Below are 20,937 nucleotides of genomic sequence, written 5' to 3' on the forward strand. Positions count from 1 at the left end.
CTGGAGTTGGGATTAATATCATCCTCTTTTCCTCTGTGTATTAGGAACAATATCACAGGGTGGATATACACAAGGAAAGTGTACACCCCTTGTGATTTTGGGATCAATATCATCCTCTCTCTAATTGAATATTAGAAATGATATCACAGGGGAGGCATACACCTCCTGCAATATTGGTAGTAATGTTACTCCCTGGATATTAAAAACAATATTAAAAACCCTGTATATTAAAAACAATATTTAAAACCCTGTATATTAAAAACAATATTAAAAACCCTGTATATTAAAAACAATATTACAGGGTGGGTGTACACCCCCTTCTATATTGTGTACACCCCCTTCTATATTGGGAGTAATATCCTCCTCTCCTCTTCTGGTTATTAGAAACGATATCACGCAGGACGTGTAAACCCCTAAGATATTTGAAGTAATATCCTCTCTGCGCCTGAATTTTAGAAACAATAACATTGGGGGAGGGTGTATAGCGCCTGCGATATTGGGAGTAATATCATCCCCTCCCCCTTTGGATATTAGGAATACTATCACAGGTGGGGTGTACAGTCCCTACGATATTTGGAGTAATGTCATCCTGACCCCCCTGGATATTAGGAACAACATCACACGGGGGGTGTCCACCCCCTGCGATATCGAATGAAACAAAATCCTTCCCCTCTCTGCATATTAGGAACAATATCTCAGGTGGAATGTACACCCCCTGCTATATTGGGAGTGATATCATCTTCTCTCCACTTAGATACTAAGAACAATATCACAGGGTGGCTGTACACCCCGTGCGGTATTGAGAGTAATATTCTCTCCCTCCGTGAATATTAGGAACAATATGACAGGATGGGTGTACACTCCTGAGATATTGGGAGTATTATCATCCTCTCCCTCCTTTGATATTCGGAAAAAGTCACAAGGGGTTGTACACCTGCTGTGATATTGGGAGCAATATCATTTCCTGACTCCCTGGATATTAGGAACTATATCACTGGAGGGGTGTACACATCCTGCCATATTGGGAGTAATGTCATTCTGTAACCACCTTGATATTAGGACAATATCACTGGGAGTTGTACACCCCTGGTGATATTGGGTGTGATATTATTCTCTTTATCCCTGGATACTAGAAACAATATCACGGGGTGGCTGTACAGCCCATGCGATATTAGGAGTAATATTATCTCCCCCCGTGAATATTAGGAACAATATCACAGGGTCGATGTAAATGTTCTGCGATATTGGGAGTAATATCATCCTCTCCCCCCTGGAGATTAGGAACAATATTACCGTGAGAGTGTATGCTTCCCTTGAAATTGGGTGTAATATTATCTTCTCCCACTTGGATATTACGAACATTATCACAGGGAAGGTGTACACCCTATGTGATATTAGGAGTAATATCATTTTCTTTCCCCCAAGATATTAGGAACAATATCAAAGGGGAGTGTACACTCCCTGGACTTATTGGAAGTAATATCATCTTTTCCTCCCCTGGATATTAGGAACAATATCACAGAAAATGTGTCTACCCAGTGCTATGTTGGGAGTAATATTATTTTCTCTCAACCTGGGTATTAGGAAAAAATATTACAGAAGAGGTGTACCCCCTGGTGATATTTTGAGTAATATCATTTTCTCCCCATCTGGATATTAGAAACAATATCACAGAGATTGTACAGTCCCTGGGATACTGGGAGTAATATCATCCTCTCAAACTTTAAATATTAAGAAAAATATTACAGAAGGGTGTACACTCCCTATGATATTGGGAGTAATGTCACCCTCTCCTTCACTGGAAACTAAGAACAATATCATTGAAGGGGTGTACACCCCCTGAAATTTTGGGAGTTATATCATCTTCTAAATATTAGAAACAATATTTTCTTCTTCTAAATATTAAAAGCAATATTACAGGGTCGTGTACATCTTCTGCAATATTGGGAGTAACAACATCCTCTTCTGCCCTGGACATTAGAAACCATATCACAGGGGCGGTGTAAACCCCTATGATATGGGGAGTAATATCATCCTCTCACCTTTGAATATTAAAAAGCGATATAACAGGGGGGTGTACATCTCCTGCAATATTGGGAGTAATATCATTCTCTACACCCCAGAATAGTTGGAACAATATCGAGGAGGAGTGTACACCCTCTGAAATATTGAGAGTAATATCATCCTCTTTTCCCTGAATATTAGGAAAAACATCACACAGGTGGTGTAGACAACCTGCGATATTGGTAGTAATATTATCCTCTCTTCCCATAGATAATAGGAACAATATCACGGGGGTGTGGTGTACACTGCCTGCGATATTGAATGTAGTATCATCCTCTCCCCTGAAAGATATTAGGAACAGTATCATAGGGGAGGTGTACAACCCCTGCAGTATTGGGAGTAATACCATACTCTGCCTCCCTGGATATTAAGAACAATATCACAGAAAAGGTGTACGTTCACTGGGATATTGGGAGTAATGTCACCCTCTCACTCCCTGGAAATTAGGAACAATATCGCAGGGTGAATGTACACTCCCTGTGATGTAGGGAGTAGTGTCATCCTCTCCCCACTTGGATAATAGAAAAAGTGTCACGGAGGGTGCACAACCCCTGCGATATTGAGAGTAATATCATCCTTTTTTCCCCTGGATATTAGAAAAAACATCACGGGGCGGGGGGAGTGTATACACCCACTGCGATATTGGGAGTGATATCCTCTCCCCCACTGGATATTAGGAACTGTACCAAAGGGTGGGGTGTACACCCTTTGCGATATTGGGAGTAATAACATCCTCTCCCACCCAGGGTGTTAGAAACAATACCACAGGAGAGGTGTACAGCCCTTGTGATATTAAGAGTAATATCATCCTCTCCTCCCATGGAGATTAGGAACAATATCACTGTGTGGGTGTACACCCCCTGTGAAATTGGGTGTAATATCATCCTCTCCCCACCTGGATATTAGGAACAATATCACAGGGGTGATGTACACCCCATGCGAATTTGGGAGTAACATCATTTTCTTTCCCCCAGGATATTAGGAACAATATCAAAGGGTGTGTGTACACTCCCTGATATATTGGGAGTAATGTTATATTTTCTCCCCTCTAAATATTAGAAATAATATCACAACGGGTGTGTCTACCCCCTGTGATATTGGGAGTAATATCATTTTTCCACCTGAATATTAGGAATAATATCACAGGAGGGCTCTTCATGCCCTGTTATATTTTTAATAATATCATCCTCTCTCCACCTGGATATTAGATACTGTACCACAGGGTTGTATACCCCTGGGATCTTGGGAGTAGTATTTTTCTCTTTCCCCCTAAATATTAGGAACTATATCACAGTGGGAGTGAACACCTTCTGGGATATTGACAGTAATATCATCATTTTTTCCCCTGGAAATTAGGAACAATATCACAAGGAAGCTGGACACTCACTGTAATACTGAAAGTAATATTATCCTCTCCTCTTGTAGATATTAGGGACAACATCACAGAAAGACTGTACATCAACTGTGATATTGGGAGTAATATCATCCTCTCACCCCCTGGGTATTTGAAACAATATCACAAGGCGGGTGTATATCCCCTGCGATATAGGGAGCAATATCATCCACGCCCCACCTGGATATTAGGAACAATGTCACAGAAGGGGTGTACACCACCTGCGATATTGGGAGTAATGTCATCCTCTCCCCTTTGGATATTAGGAACAATATCATTGGGGAACGTACACCCCTTGTGATATCTTGAGTATTATTCTCTCTCCCCCTAGATATTAGGAACAATATTACAAGGGGGGTGTACAACCCTGGGGATATTAGGAGTAATATCATTTTTCCCCACCAGATATTAGGAAAAATATCAAAGAAAGAGTGTACACCCTCTGCAATATGGGGTGTAATGTCACACACTGTGATATTAGGAGGGTAATATCTTCCCAGAACATTACCAATAATATTCCAAGGTGTACACACATGATGTACATGCACTGTGATATTAGGAAACTATAACCTCCCCACGATATTTTGAATAATATCCCAGGTTGTACATACATGGTGTACATTCACTGTTATATTAGGAGAGTAATATCTCTCCATAATATTACAAATAACATCCCAGAGAGTACACACACAGTGTAAACCCACTATGATATTAGGAGAGTAATAACTCCCCAAGATATTACTAATAATATTCCAGGGTGTACAAACATGGTGAACACCTACTGTGATATTAGAAGAGAAATATCTTCCCAGGATATTACACATAATATCTCAGGATATACAAATAAGGTGTAAACACACTGTGATATTAGGAGAGTAATATCTCCCCAAAATATGACAAATAATATCCCAGGGTGTACACATATGGTGTACATATATGGTGCACACCCTTTGTGATATTAGGGGAGTAATATCTCTGCAGGTCATTATGAATAATATCCCAGGTTGCAAACAAATGTACACCCACCGTGGTATTAGGAAAGTAGTATCTCCTCAGGATATTTTGAACAATATCCAGGATGTATGCACATGGTGTACACCCAATGCAATATTAGAAGGATAATATCTACCCCGGATATTACGAATGATATCCCAGGGTGTACACACATGGTGCACACTTACTGTGATATTGGGAGACTAATATCTCCTCAGGATATTATGAATGATACCCCAGGGTTTACCCATATGGTGTACACTTACTGTGATATAAGGACAAATATCTCCCCAGGATATCATGAACAATATCCCAGGGTGTATACCCACTGAGGTATTAGGAGTAATATCTCCCCAGGATATTATGAATATCTCAGAATTTACACCTACTGTGATATTAGAAGTAATATCTCCCTAAGATATTACAAATAATATCCCAGGGTGTACATTCACCATTATATCAGTAGTAATATCTCTGCAAGATATTACAAATAATATCCCAAGGTGTAAACCCACTGTAATATTAAGAGTAATGTCTCTCTAGAATATTACGAATAATAATCCAGGGTTGACAACCCACTATTATATTAGGAGTAACATCTGCCTAAGATACTACAAATAATATTTCAGGGTGTACACACAGTGTGTACACCCACTGTGATATTAGGAGTAACATCTCACTGGGATATTATGAATAATATGACAGGTGGTGTACACACATGGTGTACATCCCCTGTGGCATTAGGAGAAATGTCTTCCTAGCATATTATGAATATACACATGGTGTACAACCCCTGTGACATTAGGAGTAACATCTCTTTAGGATATTAGGAATAATATCACAGGTGGTGTACATACATGTTGTACATCCCAAGTTACATTAAGATTAACATCCCTCTAGGATATTATGAATAATATCACAGGGGTTGCACACACATCGTGTACAAGCCCTGTGACATTAAGAGTAACATTGCCCTAAGATATTAGGAAAGATATTACCCCCTGTTTCATGGGAGTAACATCTACCAAAATATTAGGAATAATATCCCCCTAGCGTATTACAAATAACATCACAAGGGTTGTACACACATGATATAAAATCCCTGTGACATTAAAAGTAAAACCCCCACAGGTTATTGCAAATTATATCACAGGGGGTGTACACACATTTTATACACCCCAAGGTGTGTACACCCCAAGTTACATTAGGAGTAACACCCTCCTAGGATATTATGAATAATATCACAGTGTGTGGACACACATGATGTACACCCCTGTGACATTAGGAGTAACATCCCCTTAGGATATTACAAATAATATTGCAGAAGGTGTACACTCATGGTGCACACTTTCGGTGACATTAAAGGTAAAATCCCACTAGGATATTACAAATAATACCACAGGGGATGTACACACATGGTGACATGTGACCATGTGTACACCCCATGTGACATCAAGAGTAACATCCCCCTAAGATATTAGGAATAATATCACAGGGTGGACACTCCCTGTGACATTAGTAGTAACATCCCCATAGAATATTACAAATTATGCCACAGAGGGTACAGCCCCATGACATTACGAGTAACATTCCCCTAGGATACTAATAATATCAAGTGTGTACACCCCCTGTGACATTCGGAGTAACATCCCCCGAAAATATTATGAATAATATCTCAGGGTGTACACCCTCTGTGACATTCGGAGTAACATCCCCCTAAGGTATTATGAATGATATCACCATGTGTACACCCCCTGTTACATGAGGAGTAACATCTTTATAGGATATTACAGATAATATCACATGGTGTACACCCCCTGTGACATTAGGAGTTATATCCCGGTAGGATATTATGAATAATATCACAGGGAGTACACCCCCTGTGACATTGGGAGTAACATCCCAGTAGGATACTCTGAATAATATAACAGGGTGTACACTTCTTGTGACATTAGGAGTAACATTCCCCTAGGATATTATGAGTAATACCACAGGGTGTACACCCTCTGTGACTTTAGGGGTAACATATGTCTAGGATATTATGAATAATATCAAAGAGTGTACACCCTTTGTGACATTAGGAGTAACATCCCCCTGGGATATTACAAATAATATAACAGGTGTACACCCGCTGTAACATTAGGAGTAACATCCTCCTAGGATATTACAAAAAATATCACAGGATGTACATCCACTGTGACATTAGGAGTTACATCCCCCCTAGGATATTATGAATAATATCACAGTGTGTACACCCACTGTGATATTAGGGGTAATATCTTCCTAGATTATTATAAATAATATCACAAGGTGTACAACCACTGTGTGATATTAGGAGTAATAGCTCCCTTGGATATTACAAATAATATCACAGTGTGTACACACATGGAGTAAACCCACTGTGATGTTAGAGGTAATATCTCCCTAAAATATTATGAAAAATATCACAGGGTGTACATCCACTGTGATATTAGAAGTAATAACTACCTAAAATATTACGAATACATTGGTACACCATGTGCACATCCACTTTGAAGTAATATCTCCTCAAGATATTACAAATAATATCACAGGGTGTACACCCCCTGTGACGTTAAAAGTAACAAAACAATATCACAGGGCTTGTACACCCCCTGCGATATTGGAAGTAATATCAACCTCTCTCAAAACAAAAAACAAACAAGCAAAAAACCCAAACCAAAATATTTATGGTAGGCTACTGTGTGCAATGCAGAATGTTGAACATAGCTATTAAGTTTCAGTGGTAGCAGGTGTGCATGTCAGATTACAAATTCAGGTGTACATGAAGGGAAGTGAATTTTCTTCATGAGAGAAAGTTAGCAGGTGGATCAAATTTTGAGGGTTTTCTTTCCACACTCCTCCCACTCTCGGCTTTTTTGTGATAGGACCTCATTCTGCTACCCAGGCTGAAGTTCAGTGGCACAATCACAGCTCACTGCAGCCTTGACCTCTTGGGCCCAAATGATCCTCGCACCTCAGCCTCTGAAGTAGCTGGGACGACAGATGCATACCACCACACTTAGTGATTTGTTTTTTCTTTCACTTTTTATGGTAGAGATGGGGTTTCCCTCTGTTCCTCAGGCTGGTCTTGAACTCCTGGTCTCAAGTGATCCGCCCATCTTGGCCTCCGAAAGTGTTGGGATTATAGGCATGAGCCACTGTGCCCATTCCCCTTTTCCCCATCTTGTCCTATTTTTCTTTCCCTTTGTCATCCAGAACAGCAGATAGCTTATTTTGCTTCATCCTTTCTGGGGAAAATTATGACATTTTCCAAAGGAGTCACAGCAAACCTTCCTGACTTTGGTTTCCAAAATCCAAAGCCAAGTTTCAGAAATCCAAATGTTTAGAGGAGTCTGGCAGATAAAATAACAGGAGTGGTGAGCTGGAGGGGTCTGTGGCGAGTTGGAGGGCAGTGGCCTGGGTAAAAAAGGTATTACCCTGCCCCAGCTTTAGTTCTGTGAGATAGGAGCCCAGGGAACCCAAGCTTCCTTTTTTTTTTTTTTTTTTTTTTTTTTTTTTTTTTTTTTTTTTTTTTTAAAGTAAATCTGGAAATCCAACTTTTTAATACAAAGAAGATCTGGTCCCAGTCTACTTAAAGGTAAGGAATTACAGAAAGAGACACTGTTCCCCAGACTGAAAAGGGATTTTCCAAGGTTTAGAAAGAAAGATAATTTTGTGGGATCCAGAGAAATAGAAATCTTTACCCACAGCCTTCTGGCAGCCCTTCCATGGCCTGGAGAGGGGGAAACTGGCTTCATGGTGCTCTAGGGAGGAGGAATCCCAGGCAGTTTTCAGGGAGCTGCCAAAACTTTCAGGGAATCAGTAAAATGAGCTCTGATGTAGGTTTAAGAGAAGAAGAGAAACTATAAATATAAAGAATAAACTTAAAATGTTTAATGTGCTTGCATAAGATTATAATATATTGAGGCACCTATGGTGGAGTGGCTAAGCATAACGTGAGCTCAAATACTGAGTTTGTATTATGAATCCAAACTTATCTAAACCCTCAATGCATTAGTTTCTCATCTTTAAAATGGGAATGGTACTTAGTCGTACTAAGATTATCTTATAGTGTTACGAGAATTAAAGTACATAATACGTTGAACAAGCAGATTATATCATGAGATATAATCAGAAAGCATCTTTATTTTTATCTTCCACTGTCCTTTTAAAATTTATTCAGTAGGAAAGTACTTTCCCTGCTGCTAATTGGATATACAAGCTGACTGGTGAATTTTCTGCTACATATTGGATATTTAAAAGACTTTCAGATATTCAAGGTTGTAAACCCTACCTCAATTCTGAAAATAGTCTGCTCTCATGTAACAACAAAAACTCTGAATTTGATTTCAAGTGAGAAATTCTTCTCTATCTCATCTGAATCTTCTTCTAGTGGGAAAGGAGGGAAAGAAAAGTTCTCACTTCTTTGGTACTGTAGTAAGATGGCATCGTGATCACCGAGACTGGCGGGTGATGAAGATTCACTATACCCTTGTCATTTTTTTTTTTTTTTTTTTTTTTGCGTGTCCTTCAAAAGCCAGCACTGGGACTCTTCCAGTGATGCAAGCAATGTGTTGTCCTCCAGCAAGCCACTTCCTCCTCCATCCCTGTTTTAATTTCTTTTTTCTTCACAGCACACAGACTCTATTGCTTGCCATCCTTTGACTTTCCCACACAGTCCCCTAGGGTGGTTTAAAATAGCGCCTTGTGATCATACAGTGAATGCTAAATAATTGTCATGACTATTACGATAGTTGGAAGTAACAGGATTGAGAAAATTGCACAAAAAGACATGAATCTAGTTCCAAAATTAGGTATCTTGTACTACAGATAATTAAATGATTTTTAAAAATAAAAATCTTAAAAGCAAAAGTTAGACCATTTGGTGCTTGTTATATATACCTATTATAAGTGTTATGCATGAGTTCATCAAGTATGAATGGGGCAATATAGGATACACTAACTAAATATATATATGAGTTTTTACGAAAGGGCATGGAAGCCTTTCTAGAGAAGGCAGCATTTGAATGAGGTCTTGGAGGCTGAGGAGTGTTTTCGCCATGATAAGCCCAGATGGCAGGAAGCGGGAAGAATGGGAAAGCAGAGGCAAAGGAAATGTGTCTGGATTTGACGGCCATAAGTGATAGGGTGTTACAACAGGGTTCACTTATAGAGGATGATAAAAGCTAGTATTGCTGGAGAATTTGCTGAATACTTCATTTGAGCTACCTCATTTGTTTCTCTCAACTCTGTAAGGCAGGAACTATTATTCCTCTTTTATGCATAAGGAAATTGAGCATTAGAGAGGAGAAGGTAGTTGGCTGAGATCTCCAGCTGGTAAGCACAGGAGCTGTGATTGGACCTCTGGCTGTCTGGCCTGAGCAACGCCATGCCTAACAACTACATTACATGAGCCTGTAGCTGTTAGGATTATAGAAGGGCATTTACAATATATATTGGATCATAAAGAAGGTTCAGGATGATCTTCTTAAGCAAACTTTTAATTATATATTGAGTTTTAGAAAAACTTAGCTTTTACTACTGTGACAATTTTTATAATTTCCTGAAATTTCCTTCTTTCCTTGTTTTCTTCCTATCTCTCTTCCTTCTTATCAGGTATTTATTAATTCAGGAACTTTGTTAGTCCCAGGATATATAATAATGAACCAAAATATATGTAGTCTCTGTCTTCATAAGAATTACATTCTGGTGGGGGAGATAAATATTCAAATGATTTCTAAGAATAAAATCGCAAGTGTAATTTTTGCCCAAATGAGAGAAATTTGGAGCTATTAGAATTCAAGATCAGGGCCTTTGACTTAAAAAGGCAAGGGAGAATCAAGGATCTAGAACTGAGTTCTGAAAGATGAATAGGAGTTAACCAGATGCAGCGGGAAGACATGAGAGCCCAGGCTGCAGGGGTAGCATATGCAAAGATCCTGCAGTAGGAAGAAAGGGCTGCGAAGAAAGCCACAGTGATTAGAGCTGAGTGCACAGGGGGAAGGCAGGGTACAGACTAGAAAAATAGGGGCCTAATCATGCGGAGACTTGCAGTACATGTGAGAATCTGGCATTTATCCTGAGGGAGGGATGTTGTGACGGAAACATTTTAAGTAAGAGTGGCACCATGATCAGATTGCATTTTAAAACTACAGCCCTGACCATGCTATGGAGAGTAGGTTAGAAGTTGGAGAAGTGGACGGTGGTGGAGAAATCAGGAAGTGGTCAACCAGGTGACATAGCAGTTGCTTGAACCAGGTGGTGTCAGTGATGGGAGATGGGCAGATTCAAAAGTTATTTAAGGGGAGAAATCAACAAGACTTTGGAATTGACTAGATATGTGGCATGAGAAATGGCAATGCCGTGAAGAGACTTTATTTTTCTGGCTTGGAAACTGGACAGTTTGCCATCTTTGAAAAAGGAAAACTAGGAACAGTTTGTTTATTTGTTTGATTGTTTATTAGTTTTAGGGTTGGGCCGATGACAGGAAAGTACATGAATTTTGAGTTGAGGTACTTCTGAGTCCCCAAAGATTTTTAGCAATGGAGTTTTAGCTTTGACCCTTCAACTCAGTTCCTGCCAATACTCTACCCCCCAATTTTTCCATTTCTGCCTCAATTATTTTCCACTTGGAAAACTAAGTCTTCACAGACTCTGATCAATTGCTGCTATCCAGAGTCATTTGCTGGAAATGACTTTTGGTCCCTAAGATTTGACCTTTCCCTCCTTTCCACGGATCCCAGAAGTCCAGCTGCCCAGGTAGACTTCAGTTGGCTCAGGTGCTTTAGGCTTGTGACCCTGACTCAGACAACAATGTGTAGCCCTCCTGATATATGAGGCCCATGCTGCTGCTCTGTCCTTGTTTGCGCTCTTGCTAGCTTGGCTTCAACACCACTTGCTCCCATACCCTCATCCCTCCATCTTGACTTCTGCCTCTCCTTCATCTCATTACTAGTAATTCCCGGCATATCTTGTGACCAGCTCCACATTATTTGTGACACGTGAAGATTAATAATTTCTTCCTTCAGTCCTCTGGCTTTTTCTTCTGTCCTTCCTCAAAAGCATTTTATTAGATGCTTAAGTGAAGCTGCAAACCTGCAATTTATACACCAGATGGCACCAAAACATTATATTTTAAATATTAACGCGCATTTTTGGGGGGAGAATCCAAATCTTCCCCTATTCTGAGACTATATAGCACAGCCTCAGGTGCAATTTCAACAAATTAAAATTCATACTCCAACTTCCCAGAATCTGTGGTGGTGTTGCTCTTTATTGGCGGGGGGGGGGGGGGGGGGGTAGAGAGAGAGAGAGAAAGAGAGAGAGAGAGAGAGAGAGAGAGAGAGAAACCTTTCCTGGGAAAAGGTCTTAATGTTTTCCTCTTCAGAATCATGCTAAAGAGCCAAATGAGGGACATGAATATTCCCAAAGACTCAGTCATTTTCACTCAGTCATTTTCATGTTTGCTTCCCTGTTCTTTTCTCAGTGTTAAGGTTCTGTTACCGAACTTCATTTTGGCAAGAATAACAATACCGTTGCTGTCTTTTATCAAAACGATAATTAATATAAGTAAAAATGAATCTATGCATTCAGTGTCTTAGCTAAACAGAGAAGTAAAATTAACCATTCTTTCCCAATTTTAAAATGTAATTGTATTTTTCTTCCCTTTTAAAATCTAATTATTATTGATATAGCAAAATAACATGGATGAACATTTAAGTTTTTAAAACAAATGTATCTCCTTTGTACTATGTTTTAAGTATAGAATAGACAGTTTTTGTCCAATCACCACAATTAATAGTTGATGGTCCTGATGATACAGTTTAACAATCTTTGAGGGTTTTTAAAATTTTAGCAAAATTGTAACTACTTAAAAAATACCACCCACCTTATAAATTAACACTCTTTACTGGATGATTATGTATCCATTTGGCAAAATGTAATCAAAATTTTCTGTGAGGTAAATTGTATAAGGAGTTGTTCTTTCAATTTGGAGATCTGGTTAATGACTTATCGAGGGTAACAGAATATAGATAAATGGACAGTAGGTATTAACTTTTATTATTATTATTTTCTTTGGAGGGAGAAAAAATGATTTCTGAGTAAATGTGCAGCATCAAGTGAATTTTTAAAATGAAGCCATGTTAAAAATAATTTGATGCTATTGCTTTTATGTATACAGTTTTATATTTTGTATGCATATATATTCGTAGTCTTTTGCCAGCAATTGTAACATATACATACACATACATACACTACAGAAATATGCCTTGTTTTGTAAAGATGTAAAGGTATGTGCATGGGGTGAGGGTGGGTGCTGTGTTTTTCCATTGCATGCAATAGAATGTGTCTTGCTGTAAGACTTGGATAAGCGTCTGGCTGCTTCTCTTCGCCTGGGGAGTCATATGAATGTCCACAGTTGCCAAAGTGCTTTGGGATCACTTAGGCTAAAAGATGCTATTTATTGTGAAGCTATCTCATTTCATTCCCAAGGGAATTTCATCATCTTGTATTTGTGAAAACTGTCAGTGTGTCTTTCTCAAAATGTAATTATCTGAAAGAAACAAACCAACACAGAGTGGACCTCTTGTCTTCAAAGTCATTTTATTAAGAGTAAATTAGACTGGAAAAATGATCGTCTAAAATGCGTTTCCAATAGATTGCTGTCTAAAATGCATTTTCAATAGATTGCTGTCAGGCTTGCTACCTGTCAAACAGAGAGGCCTGAAGTTTCATAGTGACATATGGATTAGCCCAGTCTTCCCTACAGGGTGAAAACAAAAGACAATTGGTGATGCATGGGGCAAACTCATCTTAAAACAGAGATATCAACAAAGGAATATGACAGCATGAAAAGACAGAGTGCAGTCTGCTGTCCACATTTGCAAAGAGATTCTGTCTGAATCCATAACTTCAATACACTAAGAGACAGAAAAAGAGAAAATACACATTAAGTGTAATTGTTCATCGGGTACTTCATTTTAGCAAATGCTGAATTTCATTCTGTAAATGGAAAACAAGTGGGAACAATGGAGAGAATGAATGCTATTATAAAAAGTTATTAAGAAGAGCCATATGAAATTAGAATTATTTGATTTTAAAAAATCATTCATCATAAAGACTTGAATGTTCAAATTTCTCATCCACCAATCAATTTGAAAAGAGAGGCTTAAACTCACAAAAGAATCTCAAGAGCAAAACCTTTTCCAGGTTAGAGCTTTAAACTAAACTGGTGAGGTCATTTAGTTCAGAGTTTGTTTGGGGAAAAAGTACATATCAAAGTTGAAAAAAATCATACAGATCTGCTTAGGTGTGGGAAAATACAGTATGGATTTTTTTTTTTTAACATCCCATGTGAACAATTACATAGAACACTTGTCTGACCAGCAACTTTCAATTAAATAGAAATGAAAGTTACTCTAATAGCCATTTTAATCCATATATCCTAAGGGACTCAACAAACAAGTGTAATAACACAATGCAAAATTTAGTAAAGGAAAACGGTGCATTGAATTACAGAAACTACTGGCTTTCTATGCTTGAGATTAGATGCCATAAAACCAAAGTAAGGTTGTTTTTTAGTTATGTAGTGCCCACTGGAGAACCATGCAGAGCTCAGTAGTAAAAATTCAGGAAAGGGCAACTTTGGCTTATTAAATATCCTGAAAGAATTTGCTAAGGGACAGGGGTCAGTGATGACTGCTGGGTTTTTTTGTTGTAGTTGTGGTTTCGTTTTTGTTTTTAACCATCGCCTGTATGAGGTTTCCTTTCCTGGAGACAGTGCTAACTCTACAAAAAGGATAGGCAGCTCCCTGTAGAGGGTCATTTAAGGAGAGCTGAAAGACCCATTGGGGTGCCATGGTGCCAAAAACTCCTGTGATTAGTCATGCCTTTAAGGCCTACCAGAAACATGTGTTAAGTTTTTATGGATATTTTATATAAAGTGGAAGTGAGACATATCTTTTAGTTAACATATTAGTACAATTCAGTATATATGTCCTCAAAGTTTGAAAAACATGGCAAATGAGCTTTGGGGGTGGTCTTATGCTATGCCAGAGGAAACAATATGAGACACTACCTCAGAGATCATGAGGGTTTAGAGAGGGCTGAGGATATTAGAATTCAGTAGAGCAGCCGCAAAAAATAAGGGACGTCAAAGAAAGCATTTTTCAAATGTACAGTTTTGCCTTAAACAGAGTTCTACCTAGATAATTTAGGTCACTGATATATGCTTTAGCACCTCACAGGGTTAAATGTGCATAGAAAATTGCATATGACTAAAATAAACATGTATACTATACTTTTTTTTTTTTTGAGACGGAATCTTTTGAGATGGAGTCTCACTCTTGTCACGCAGTCTGGAGTGCAGTGGTGCGATCTTGGCTCACTGCAACCTTCATCTCCTGGGTTCAAGCAATTCTCCTACCTCAGCCTCCCTAGTAGCTGGGTTTACAGGTGCCTGCCATCACACCCAGCTAATTTTTGCATTTTTAGTAGAGATGGGGTTTCACCATGTTGGCCAGTCTGGTCTCGAACTCCTGACCTCAGGTGATCCTCCCACCTCAGTCTCCCAAAGTGCTGGGATTACAGGCATGAGCCGCCACACCCAGCCGTATACTATACTGTTACATCAGTTTTTAACACTTGTATTTTCATTTACTATCTGTTTGCTTTCTCTATTGATTATATCTCTTGCCAATTAATGTTTCGCTTTTCCAAGAGCCCATGGAAAGCAGCTTTGATTTCGCATTTTTGGAATATAAACTCACACCCCTGAAACCTCAGTGTATATTCTTCTAATATAATTATTGCTGATTTTGTTGGTATTAGATTTGTTCTTGTATGAGTGTGTTTGGTTACACTATGATCTCAGCATTAACACACTGTGTCTGATAAAAGTTTTTTCACCTACATAAAACAGATCATAGTTGGTTATCCAAATAAGGGTTTATTTTGCTTTCATAGAAAATAACCCAGGGATCAGCCATCCAGGACTGTTACAGTGGCTCTTCATGCTATCAGAGTTTAGATGTGTCTCTTCCTGCTCCTCTGTTTTTAATATGTGACTTTCATCCACCCAGTCATCTCACGGATCCAAGATGCTTGACCTCTAGCCTTCCCTGAGTATCACAGATGGAAGAAGAAGAAAGCAACAGGGAGAAACGATGATACTTATCAGGAAAGACAAAACTCTCCCAGATAGCCAAGTTGTCTTCTGCTTACATTTTGTTACCCAGAACTGAGCCTAATGCCCACCACCACCTTGAGGGTCCTGGGAAAATATAGGGTTTTTTTGGTTGAAAAACCGATGTTCTGTTTGTATGGAAGAAGGAGAGACTATAAATATCTGTGAAGGAACTGACAGATTCTACCCCACACTGATAGCTCAAAGAGCACACATAGAATGGAATGGGAAAATACATTCTTAAATGATCCAATATTTAACTGCTTGGGATATAAAAAATAATCTATATTGGAGGGAAATGTAGACCAATAGAAGGATGATTGAAAATTTATTTGGGGATGTGAAGAATTTAGTGTTTAACCCAAGTGCACTAAAATAGTTTTTTTTTTTTTTTTTTTAATTTTAAAAAGACTTAAGGTTGACTTGGGTGGAATGAAGGAAGAGCGGCATGAAAGAATACTAAAGTGAAAGAATAGAAAAAGACAATCATGGCTTATTTCTTCATTATGTTTGAAAACAAAAGATGAGCAGGTGAATTTTACCTGTCTGCAGCACACACAGAGCTGTAATTATTAAGAATAATGGCAGACAGAAGTGGCTAGTTGGGTCTTCTTGACACTTTGCTAACTGTGTGACTTGGCCAAGTTACTTAACTTCTATCCCCAAGTCTCTTGTATCAAGACAATAACTAATCCAAACTCATTATCTTGCAGGATTACATGATACAGTGCTGAACGCGTAGCAATCAGAATACATTAAGTGTCAGTGGCAGCAGCATCAATATAATCACTAATATTATGGTTATGAAACCGGAAGTTATGTTGTTGATCCTGGCCCAAACCTCACAGCTGTTCTGTGTGATCTTGGACGAGTCATTTAATCCTATACTATATCCAGTTTTTTTTTTCTTCAGTAAAATGAATGTATAATACCAATCTTATGGGCTGGTTATAATGAGCAAATAACAGAGTTCAGAAAAATTCTTTAAATAGGGCAGTTTTACATCCAAATGTGAAATGTTATTAGTGTTACCTTACCATCTGTACTTCCCCCCCACTTTTCTATTTACCACTTTTTTTCTTCCCCACTTCCTACCGACTCCATCAGATGAAACTGGCAAAAGATGTGGTAGATAATACTTGAGATCTTTCTAAAAATTACATTTGATAAGTATGAATGGTATTCCTTCAATGTGCAGCCACTAGAACTCAAATATTTATCTGCAAGAAACTGAACCATGATCTAAAATCTTTCTTGTGATTTTTAGCTCAGACGGAAAAATTATGTTTTCAAGCTGTGTATGTCAAAGACCAACATACTCTTCTGACATGCTACATGTTCTAAGTTCTTCCTTTCAACTTTGGAAGGTATTAAAATTGCCTGCCTTTGTAATAAACAATTCCTGTTAAAAACTGTCTCTTTGGAAAGTCTCTGGGGGTAATATGCAGATTATTTGTCTCTGATGGTGGGAGTTGTCACTGATCTCCATTACTCTCAGGCCTTGGGGCAATTCCATATGCCTCAGGCCTTGGGGCAATTCCATATGCCCTTGGCCTTAAATGCACCACAGTCCCCACCTGCACTGTCAGCTTTAGTCACTTGAAGTGGTCTCCAGTAAGTACTTAAGAATAGCTTCAGTAGGGTATTCCTAATTTTTAGAGCTTAGGTAGATTCCAACACATATCTTTTATGCCTCCCACATAATTTTCTATTTGTGCAATACACTGAATTTCTATTCCAGTTTTCCATAATTTTACTTAAGGGACACTTAGTACTTGATAACAGCTCTTTCCAAATTGATGCATCAGACTTTTGCTTTTTTGCCATTAATTCTAAACCTTTAAAATGAAGCTGAGTAATGGCTGGCATTTTTCTTTTTTATGTGTTAAAAATGAAAGTTCTTTATATTGGGCTTCAGCTCTTCTTCAGTGTATTCCTTTTTTCTATTCTTCCTTTTTGTTCCTCTTGTATAAAATATACTAATGTCACCCAGAATGTCAGCTGGTACTTAGGTCAAGCACATGAGCACCATCAACTTTACGTGGTCTCTATGGTTTGAATCAAGTTCTCAAGAATACAGGAGTAGGGAATTCTGTTGACTGGATGCCAAGAAAGTGGTTTACAATCAGAAAATTCGCCAGAAGTTTATTCATAAATAAGAAGGACAATATATTAACTTTGTGATACAAATATTTTTTATCATGACCACAGTATTTATGACTACTTAGCAGGCCTACCGGCAACGTTTGTGGGGCCTGAGGCAAGAGTGCGAATCAAGAAACCATTGACAAACCATTTAAGTGTTTACAAATTATAAATTAATTTATTACTGTTTAAAACATGTTCTGTCTTCCTATTTTGACAAACATAGCTTCATTATGATCTAGAAGGCCAGTTAGAATTACAATTCTCAGCTTTCCTTGTGAGGAGGAGCCAGCCTCATGGCCCCTGGCCTCCATGCCTGTGCTCTTCAGCTAGCTGCCCATCTCTTTTTATAACTGGTTGTTTCCTTTTATTTCCCAGGACTCTCACATTCATGCTGTGAACAGGCTATATAAGCACAAGTTCAATCTATACGAAGAGCGAACAGCCACCCGCTGGCCAGTCCTCTGCCTGCCTTTGGGAGGTGGGACCCAAGGAAGAGCTGGTACAGATGTTTGACTCAAACTTGGAGCCATTGGAGCAGGGACCTGTAGAATCCCAGGTACCCAGCTCACGATGCTAGAAGGAGGTCAATCCTACACCCATGGATGTGTTCAGAGGAGGGCCAGAGTGAGGCACTAAAGCACAGGGCCCAGGGGAAGGGCTTCTTGCCAGGTTCTAAGAATGGATTGAATATCAAAGTGTCTGGGATGTTAAACTGTCATTGGTAGATAGCTTGGGGAGTAAGAGAAGATATTAAATGGGAAATAAAAAGTCTTTAGGGATATTTTCAAGGCACGAAAAGGCCTGATAGACTTTTCAACTCCACAAATAAATCAGCTCTCTAAAGAACAAAAATATGCATGCTTGTTTGTTTCATTCTCTCTGTCTCTTCCTATCCTCTCGCTTCCTCTCTACCTCCACTCCACCTAGAGGGCTTTATATATAGATGGTCAAATACTTGTTTCCGAAAAGGGTGCAAAATTGATTCAGTTAAGGTAACACATTTTAAGTCTGTAATCTTGACATTCATTTGAGTTACCTTATCTGGCTCTGGAGCTGTTCTCTCAACCTCTTAGTCACCCATTCTTAGAAATTTCTTGGACTTATATACCTATTGCTGATTTCATCTATTGGGTGAGCTTTCTTAACCACTACCAGAAGTCATTAAGAAATATTTCACTACTTACCAAGAAGCTCTTAATACAAATGAATCCTCAATGTTATTAAATAAACACTTAGTTTAAAGTCCTCACTGGTATTATTAAATAAACATTTTAAGTTCATCACAAGAATAGTCTACAGCAATGGTTCCCAAACTGTAGCAAGCATCAAAGTCATTTAGATGACTTGTGAAACCCAGATTTCTGACCCCATTCCTTATCTTCTGGTTCAGTACATCTGAGTGGGAGTTGAGGGGGCATGAATTTGCATCTCTATCAAATTTCCAGGTGATATTGGTGCTGCTAGTCAGATGGAACACCTTTGAGAACCATGCTTTTCATGTATGCTGTCACTTCTCCTCCTCTAGTTCACTCTTCTGTTTAGCATAATCTATCTTGGAACTTAATTATCCACTGACTTTGCTTTGATCGGAATCACCAATCTTCTCCTAACAGACAACTCTAATGAACGCTTCTCATGTTCAGTAAATGCTTAGAAGGTTTCTAATGCATTTGATGTGATTAATTACTATTTCCATACTGCATTTTCTTTCAGTTCTACGTCTTAACAACTTTTGCATCTTCTGCTTCCCTGGATGCTATGCTTTCCTTGTTGCACTCTCCACTTGGAAGTCTTCTACTCATTCATCTTTCTAAACTGGTGCCCAGTATCACCTACTCAAAGACACAATGTCTTTTCTTGTCCTAGAAACATAAATGACCCTTTCTTTTTCTTTCTAATTTGACTCTATTTATGCTTATATCATTCCTTCTGTAACATCTGTAATGGGATATGTTTATCAGTCTCCTCCCTCAAGGAGAATCTTGACAAGTTTTTGTTTTGTTCTCCCAAATATTGATACACAGTAGATGTGAGGACCTCCTAGGTACCAGTGGCCACTCTCATTCTTTTGGGTGTAACAAAAGCATGTCCATGTGAGGTACATACAAAGGATGAAGCCAAGTCTGTGGGTCAGGACAGATGTCAACTTCTGTGTGGTCAATGATAAAATGCTGGCTACTAATAAAGGAAAACTCTCTGCAGATGCAATTGCCAGTAGGAGAAACTGTTTGCATTATCTTGGGAGCATGTAGTCTGAAGATGAAAATTCAGCTCCCATTCAGTTCCCAGATGCTTAAACAAGGTCATGGTTGCCCTTTCCTGAAAATATTTTTCATTTTGCCTGGCTTTAACAGGTTTGGCCCTCTCTTTTCTTTCTCACTAAACTCTCTGCTCTCATTCTTTCCCCTTTCATCTCTCCTCTCTGCTTCAGTAAAAGAGAATCTTTCAAGCAAATGTTTTATCCATTATAGAAGTTCAGTATGTCCTCAAGGCTTAAATCTTTGGAAGTGAAGTCAGAAAAAAGGCAGACTGTTTTTTTATTTCTTTGCTTTCACCCAATTACATTGCCCTCCTGGGTAATATACTCAGTGTGGAGCAGGTGCTTCTCTGTAGGGTGAAGTTGGGAAGTAGACTATGTGCAAAAGGAAAATATGTTGGTGAGTATGTAAAAACAGCCTAGGATTCAATCCACCATCCTGCTAAAGAACTTGACTATAACCACTCTGTGGCCAGGAATTCTGTGCTATTCATCTGCATAGCTACCTTGCCTGTCACCCATTGTTCCTACCATGTTTACTAAGAGATCAGGAGTTAACATCACTTTACAAAAAATAATAGCCTGTTGCTACCATCTTTAGGAGAATTTCAGAGAGTATACAGTTAATGCCTAACATTAATTTGCCCTTGGGGCTTTAATTCAGCAGGTATGAAAAGAGCCTCTTGAATAATCATTCCCTCCCTCCTCCAAAGGCCTATTTCTCCAAAAAATCCAGGGTCAGGAGCAGCAGCAGGAATGCCAGCAGCAGCCACATATGTGCGAGTCAAGCTTCTCTCCATCTGCTTCTTCCTTAGGGAAAATCTAATGCTAAAATGACTTTCTAAGGGGAGGAAGCACAGCTGCTGTCACCACCAT

The sequence above is a fragment of the Macaca nemestrina genome, chromosome 2 (assembly GCF_043159975.1).
Source record: "Macaca nemestrina isolate mMacNem1 chromosome 2, mMacNem.hap1, whole genome shotgun sequence".
Classification (NCBI taxonomy): Eukaryota; Metazoa; Chordata; class Mammalia; order Primates; family Cercopithecidae; genus Macaca; species Macaca nemestrina.